The sequence below is a fragment of the Crotalus tigris genome, unplaced genomic scaffold (assembly GCF_016545835.1).
Source record: "Crotalus tigris isolate CLP2741 ecotype Arizona unplaced genomic scaffold, ASM1654583v1 scf7180000024338.4412243, whole genome shotgun sequence".
In the NCBI taxonomy this organism is placed as follows: domain Eukaryota; kingdom Metazoa; phylum Chordata; class Lepidosauria; order Squamata; family Viperidae; genus Crotalus; species Crotalus tigris.
Genome location: NW_024100508.1, coordinates 4,096,886 through 4,105,254, shown reverse-complemented (window position 1 = coordinate 4,105,254; position 8,369 = coordinate 4,096,886).

Here is an 8,369-nt window from a genome sequence, read left to right as displayed (position 1 = left end):
AAACCAATCGAGTCCTATGAGACTCGTTCGTTCACCCCCTACTACTAATAAGTCTAGTGGACCTTCAAAACTCTTGTATTGCACGTTAAGGGTGGCCTCCCCCTTAACACACACTCTTGAGTTCTGAAAATCTGTTAATACAATATCAGAAGGCCTTAACTTGGCCTTAGTCCCACTACTGGAACAAATCTTCCTAAATGTATGCAATGAAATGATGGAAAGGGCAGACCCTGTGTCTAGTTCCATAGATAATGGAACCCCTTGTAGCTTCACGTTGAGTGACAGCTTTTTCTTCATGGGCTTGTGTGTGCCTGTCCTACAAATGTTTCTACGCGAAGCGCAAAAACCTACCCTATTCTGGCTGGGGACTCTGGTACCCTTCAGGCGTTCTTCTTGAGGTTGTGCCTTTCGTCGGCCCAGACACACAGCTGCAATGTGCCCTTGTTTGCCGCATGCCCGGCAGGTAGCGGAGCGGAACTTGCAGTCGGTTCTCCTGTGGCGACCTCCACAGCCGATGCACTTGAGCGGAGCTGAAGAGCTTTCCTTCTGATTTTCTCCCTTCGCGGGGTGTAGACGGTCGACTTCTTCGTCCGGATCCTCCTCGGAGTTTCGTCGGACGTCTTCTTGGTGCACGGACGCACCCTCTGCACTGCTTCTGATCGGCCGCATGTTCTTGACGGCGCCGCCTGCTGCTTCTTCCGCGGTGGCTTCCCTTAAAGCGTCTTGGAAGGATAATTCTTCCTTAGCGAAAAGTCTCTGTTGTAGCTCTCGATGCCTCAACCCGCACACGAATCGGTCCCTCAGTCGTTCCTCGAGGTCCTTGAACTCGCAGGGCTTGGCGGCCTTCCGTAACGCGGCGATGTACTCCTTGGCTGACTCCCCGGACCGTTGATCCCTCTGCTCGAAGGTGTGGCGCCATGAGATAACGGACACCTTGGGGTGGAAGTGGTCCTTCAGCAGCTTCTTCAGGTCTGCGTAGCTTACAGACTCTACTGGAACAGGTGCTGCAAGGTTTTCTGCGATTTCGAAGGCGTCTTGGCCGCAAGCGCAAAGCAGGGTGGCAGCCTTCAAGCTATCTTCCCTCACTTGGTTTGCCTTGAAGTAGTTCTCCATTCTGGATACGTAGGACTCCCACCGCTCTGGATGTGAGACGTCGAATTCCGCAAGCCTTCCGATTTTCGCCATCTTCGGATCTTCAGGAGACGGGTCTATCAGCCAGCCTACCCCCGAATGCGCACTGGATTGGCGGGCAGCTGCTGAGTCAACACCGTTCCTCTTCCGCCGCTCAGGACTCCTTGGGTAAGCTTACACTTTTTCCTTTCCAGGTAGTGCAAGGCATCCCACCTTCGTCGCCAGTGTTGCGTCCTTGGCGGGAAAACAGACACGAGAAGCAGCTGGAGTTCTCAGGTTCTTTTATTCAGCGTTCAGCTTACAGGAAGATGGCTTCAGCTCAGCCCAAACGCCTCGCAGCCCCTTATATAGGCAACTCCCGGGTAAATGGGTTACTTTTCCCGCGCCAGCACCCGCGCATGCGCACGGCGCTGGCGACAGCCTGTCTGGTCCCGGGCAGCTTTGCACCTGCCCGGGACTGCCTGCAAACGCCCGAGCCGTTTGCAAAGGCTCGGGACATAACACCTACCATCCACCGATCCTTCAGCCCCAGCAGACGGTCCTCATCACCCCAGTCTACCCTTCCGTTGAACCGGATTACCTGGCCTACTCCATCTTCACCATGCTCTTTTGCTGCTTGCCTTTGGGAATTGCTGCCTTGGTTTTCTCAATACAGGTAAGGATTTGAGAAGATAAGGTGAGTAGGATGCAGTAATAAATTGCAAGGTAGGGCGGGGGAAGACCTGGCCCTTTCATTGTTGGCTTTTTAAAGCCACTTTAGAGCAATTTCTTTCTCTTCTTCTTCCAAGATTTCAGGCGGGCAGTTAGTCGGCTCAAGTCCCTCCAGCTTTTTTGACAGCACTTTTGGAAGTGGCTTCTTCCTGGGGATGAGAGAAAGGGACTGGCCCCAAGTCACCCATCTGACTTCATGCCGAAAGTAGCCCTAGAACTTAGACTTCTGGTTTTCTTTAACCCCAAACTGGCTTACATCAGAACATCTCAACATCTCTTATGATGAAGTGTTGTATTTTATGATTTATGATGAATGTATTTCATGTTGTTTATGATCATGATTATCACTATTACTTGTATGTACACTGAGAGCTTATGCACCAGAGACAAATTCCTTGTGTGTCCAGCCACACTTGGCCAATAAAGAATTCTATTCTATTCTATTCTATTCTATTCTATTCTATTCTATTCTATTCTATTCTATTCTATTCTATTCTATTCTATTCTGTAATTATTGTATTGTATTGTATTGTATTGTATTGTATTCCGTTCCATTCTATTCCATTCTACTCTACTCTACTCTATTCTATTCTGTAATTATTGTATTGTATTGTATTGTATTCTACTCTACTCTATTCTATTCTGTAATTATTGTATTGTATTGTATTGTATTGTATTGTATTCTAGTATTGTATTGTATTCTACTCTACTCTACTCTATTCTATTCTGTAATTATTGTATTGTATTGTATTGTGTTGTCTTGTCTTGTCTTGTGTTGTATTCTATTCCATTCCATTCCATTCCATTCTATTCTATTCTATTCTCTCAAATCACTGAGATTTCAGTCAAGGGCTTTCTCCAACTTCAGGTACATGTTGAAGGGGGAGGAAATACCGCACAATTACAGAGCCTGGAGCAAGGGAAAACAGAGAAATCATATGGGCCATGGTTGCAGAGGCAGCAAGATAAAAAATAATAATAATAAGGTTTTCGTTTAATGCAGCATGAGCAGAAAAATCTGTGGCTAAAGCAGTTTCACAACTGTTCAGCGGCCTTCTGCTTTATATCTATTTCCAAGAATTATATTCCTGCAGTCTTCAAGGGGAGGGGCAGGCAAGGGATAAATCTAGAAATACAAGTTTGCAAGTTTGCAAGGCCAGCCTTTGTATGTGCATCATGATATTATAGGCATGTAGGGAAGATAAGAAGGTTGTGTCATGATGTCACACACTCTTTTTATCATTTAATAGCCTGCCTTTCATACATGTGCTCAAAGGCACTTACACACTGCTCATTTCTCTTCTTTTTTTTCCCCCACCACTTGAGATTGTCCCAAAACTCAGTGACTTCCATAGCTGACTGGGAACTCCAAGCTGGGTCTTTTTAATTTCACAAATAACTGATTTATGTTGTCCTCACTTTGGGATACACAGATAATCCTCGACTTAGTACTACAATTCAGCCCAACGTTTCTGTTGCTAAGCGAGACAGTTGTTAGATTTTTTCCTTCATTTTACATTTCTTGCCACAGTTGTTTTCCTTCATTTTACATTTCTTGCCACAGTTGTTAACTGAATCACTGCAGTTGTTAAGTTAGTCACACAGTTGTTAAGTGAATCTGGCTTCCCCATTGACTTTGCTTGTCAGAAGGTTGCAAAAGAGGATCCCACGGCCTCAGGATGCTGCGACTGTCATAAATATTGATCAGTAGCCACTTTTTGGAGTGCCATTGTAATTTTGAACGGTCACTAAATGAACTGTTGTAAGTACTTGTAATTTATTTTTTTCATGCCACCTCTTGATCTCATAGCCAAGTGCTCCCTCTCTTTCTCTTTCTCTCTCTCTCTCTCTCTCTCTCTTTCTCTTTTTCTTTTCTCTTTTCTCTCTCTCTCTCTTTCTCTATCTCTCTCTCTTGCTCTCTTTCTCTCTCTTTCTCTTTTTTCTTTCTCTTTCTCTTTTTCTTTTCTCTTTTCTCTCTCTCTCTTTCTCTCTCTCTCTCTCTCTTGCTCTCTTTCTCTCTCTCTCTTTCTCTTTTTTTCTTTCTTTCTCTTTCTCTCTCTCTCACTCACTCTTTCTTTCTCTTTCTCTCTCTCTCTTTCTTTCTCTTTTTTCTCTTTTCTCTCTTTCTCTCTCTTGCTCTCTTGCTCTCTTTCTCTTTTTCCTCTTTCTCTCTCTCTCTTTCTCTTTCTCTCTCTCTCTTTCTTTCTTTCTCTTTCATTTTTTCATTTAACATTTTTCTTGGTATTTTAATACTGGCTTATCCTATTCTCATCATCAAGAATTCGGATCACACATTAAAACAAAAGATTGATCAGCAATAAATGAATTGCTAAGAGGTAGGTTTAGAATGGTAGCTAAATGCAAATCATGAAGCAGCTTACCCTTACTCTAGGTGTAACAACTACTAAAGAAAACAACTAGTATCCATGCTTGCTGTCCCACGTCTTTTGGGCAGTCAGATGGATTGAGTCTGACCAAAGCACAAGAGAAAGTAGCAGAAAGAGAAGGCCAAACATAGCAGCAAAGATCAGTAAAAGGGTGTTGATTCTCCTTTCCCATGTTGAAGTTGGCACTAATATCTAGAATGAGCAGAGAACTAAAGTGCTAGTAGTTAACAGTGAATGTCAATAAACCAGTGTTGACAAACAGAGTAAGTATGAATTTGGAAAAATCCTGTTCTGGTTCCTGACCAGACTATATGGCGAAGGTTGAATCTGTCCTATCATAGCCTACATAGCTGGGTTGCTGATCAATGTTTGTTGATTGAGATAAAGAAATTCTTAACCATCCATGCAAGGACTTCTGTTGTGAAACCACTCAGCACTATCTCTTCCTGTAAACAGAAAACAATCTCCAGCTTAAGAGGGGCTTTTTTTCCACTAATCCATTGCATCATTCTCCCTCTCTCTAGACCCGAGATGCCAACCATTCTGGAAACATCATGGCTGCGAAGAGAAATTCCAAGTTGGCACGCAACTTTTCCCATGCAGCACTTGGTTTTGGCATCGTCATCTTGATTATAAATATCGCCTTTCTGGTGATCCTGTATCAGTTTGGCAGATCCTGAAGGGTTGTCTCTTCTCTTTCCGCAGATACAAAACAGAGGCCAAAGGCTTGAAAGCATCTGCACTGGGAAATTGCATCAAAAGATACAGCAGCTTGTTCACACATAAGTGGAAAACACAGGATGCCTTTGCTCTTTACTGCCATCACCAGCTCTAGAATGAGGGGTTGAAGTTCTAGCAGCTAGATTTGTACATGATTAGTGATAAGCTTTAGATGTCCACTGATAAACATACTCTGACTTTACAAAGCACCTACTGAAGCAAGGGAAAGGGGGTGTCAGGTGGCAAAGATCAAACGGGATATAACATGCCGGTAAACTGTCCTGTTGTCATCAGAATTGAATTATCAATCTCCTTGGAATCACTCAAGGGGTTGAGATCACCTCCTTTCTACTGTTCCTTCTCCCATCAGCTGACCATCTTCTCATTTCCTGTTGTTAGACTATTCCGTACATTTCAATAATGAAGACAACAGATCATTTGTTGGTAGTCTTTCGGTCATTCATTTGCTTCTGAAAGCAACATTCTTTGGCCAGGATTGTCTACAACAGTGGTTCTCAACCTTGGGTCGGGACCCCATTTGGGGTCGAATGACCATTTCACGGGGGTTGCCAAACAACGCAGTCTGCCATTTTTTCCCCCTTTTCCTTAGCTGTGCTACTCCCTTTTATTCTATTGGCTTTTGAAAGCCAATAGAATAGACTCTCTTGAATAGAGTCTAATTCTATTGGCTTTCAAAAGCCAATAGGAATTGTCCAGGCTGTCTCTGCCCTGCTGAGCCCGCCAAAAGTCCCATTCTGCAAATGGTGCTGCACCAGTTGAGTAGCCCTCGACTTACGACCGGTTGAGTAGTCCTTGACTTACGACCGATTGGGGGTCGCGGCATTAAAAAGGTTGAGAACCACTGGTCTACAAGGAACCACTGAGCCCTTGTAAGCACCTTCCCATGTCATCAGAGGTGGTTTCTACCTACCTCAGATACAATGCTTTCCATTGTCCTGTTTTTTTATATATAGCTTTTGATTTTTTTCAAACACCAGGGTCTTCTCCAGTTATTCTTACTTTTGCATTATATATTCAAAATTTTAAATTCTGGATCAGTGCTTTCCAAACTTCACTGGGTTTTTTTTCCCCTTTCATCTAATATAGGTCACTGAGAACACCCCAATTCTGATGTTAGAAATTGTTAATCAAGCCCCTTCCCTTCAATTATATATATCACACAGCAGGTTTTTCTCTGCTCCCTGGTTCTGCAACAATCTCCTCTGTCTGTTTTCAGAATCTAGAAAGCATCTAAATGCACCTTTTCAGTGTCCTGTACACAAGAGGAATATATCTGACAGGGGGGATCATCAAATATGATCCATGGTTTTCTTGAAACAGTTTTTGCTTACCTCTTTGGATTAACATCTTAGGGCTGAAATAAATATTGTATGAAGAAAATAAAATGGCTCACATAAGCCCCCCTCCCTTATATTTGTAATAATTAAATGATAGTGTTGTCCAGTAATTTAGATGGAGATTGATCGAAGAATGATATTTCATCTGCTTACTTCCAACTCTGTCCTGCTACATACTTTTTTTCTATAAACTTTAATTTCCCACTCAAACACATGAGCAGGAATTTGGTTTGGCTAGCAATTGTCCATCTGGGGAGAATCTGCTGGAAGTGAAATGGCCTTCTTAACTCCAGCCAGCATTTTGGATGGAATTCATATTAATCTCAACAACTTAAATGTATATGTATTCTGTTAGTTTCTTCTACTCCTGTGGTAGAAGGAGCTAACAGAATAGACCATGGGTCCTACCTCTATACTCTCAAGGGGAATGTGGGACCACTTAGCAATTTGCAGATTGCTTTGGGAGCATATTATCTGGGAAATTCTGGGAGTTGAAGTTCAAACATCTTAAAGTTGCCAAGTTTAAAAAAAACCCTGCACTAAAGGATCCCTTTCGTCCCTTTTATGGAATTTTCTGGCTGAATTCAACAGTCTAAGCTAAACAAGTCTAAACTAATCAACTTTTATTTGCAGTCTCAATCAAAACAAACTATAAAATATTACTTGTTTAAAACTGAAGCAAATTGCGCAATAAAACATAGCCACCCCCAAGTAGAATACTACTTAGTTATTTAACTAATTAGTCACTTAGCTTACTGCTTGTGAGTTTTGCATGTTCATAATGCAGCTTTATCCACTGTGCATATTATTGAATGGTCCTTGAACTTAAAAATTCATCCGTATGCCCAAGGAACATCTTAACCCAGGACTCTTCAAACTTGGCCCTTTTATGACTTGTGGACTTCAACTCCCAGAATTCTTCAGCCAGTGTACTTGGCTGAGGAATTCTGGGAGTTGAAGTCCACAAGTCATAAAAGGGCCAAGTTTGAAGACTCGTGTCTTAACTAGTATAACAGATTTGTCCTAGAACAGTAAAGCAAATATCACATAGCACTGGCTATCATTTCATGGTGAATTTTATTATGGTAAAATTATCATCCTGTTCCACTGAAGATGTTGCCTAGCCTGGTAACGAAATGTTCAGAAATCAACCCACAGGCTTGGAGAACAAAACTCCACCCTCAGCCTCCATCTGAGTTACAGATATCTGCCATTATCGCAAATTACCATCCTACCCTGTTGCCACTTATAAAGCAGGGAGAGTCTGTATTACTAAAGAAGGACATTGCTCACTTCTACACTTCTTCATGACCTGCTGAGGACCTGGCTTAGTATTTTAATGTTTTCCTGCATGGCCCAGGTCTCAAATATGAGCTGAGTTAAAGGAAAACACAATTCCAGAAAAGTTGTGTGGCTGTTGATTGCCTTTTTCCAGACCTGCTCCAATCTGTCAACGTCCTTCCTAAAATACATGCCCAAAATCGAACCTAATATTCTAGGTCTGATCTGCCAGTCCAACAGAGAGAGGAATGATCAGTTGTCTCAAGTTGTTTTGGTTGATCTAGCCTAGAACTGCATTTGCTCTTTTTGAAACCAGATCTTGGCTCATGACCAGTTTGTAAACTGTTTTTGTTAGATTAAATAAAAATAATCACCAGCTATAACGCTGAGACCTCACAACAGGTTTAATCTGTCAGTTGTATATTCTAGGAGCTGCACACACACAACATGTACCAAGATTTATTCATTATAACCTTAGGCAAAGTATGTGTACTTTAGTGAACTACCAACCCAGAATATATAATTCAGTTTATTTTGCAAGCACAAGGAATGGGTTAATTGAATGACTCTTACCTTCCCATTTAACACTCTTATCTTCCATTATCATGCTGCCTTTTCAATTTCAGCTAATCATTAAAAACAATAAGGAAACATAAAAGCTTTTCTCTATCAGAAGGGCAAGTCACTCAGCTAGCAAGCGCTGTGGGTAAACAATTTAGCACCCCTTGGCTTCTTCATAAAAGTACTGAAGCCAGTCCCTATTTTGAATGTAGAACATAGA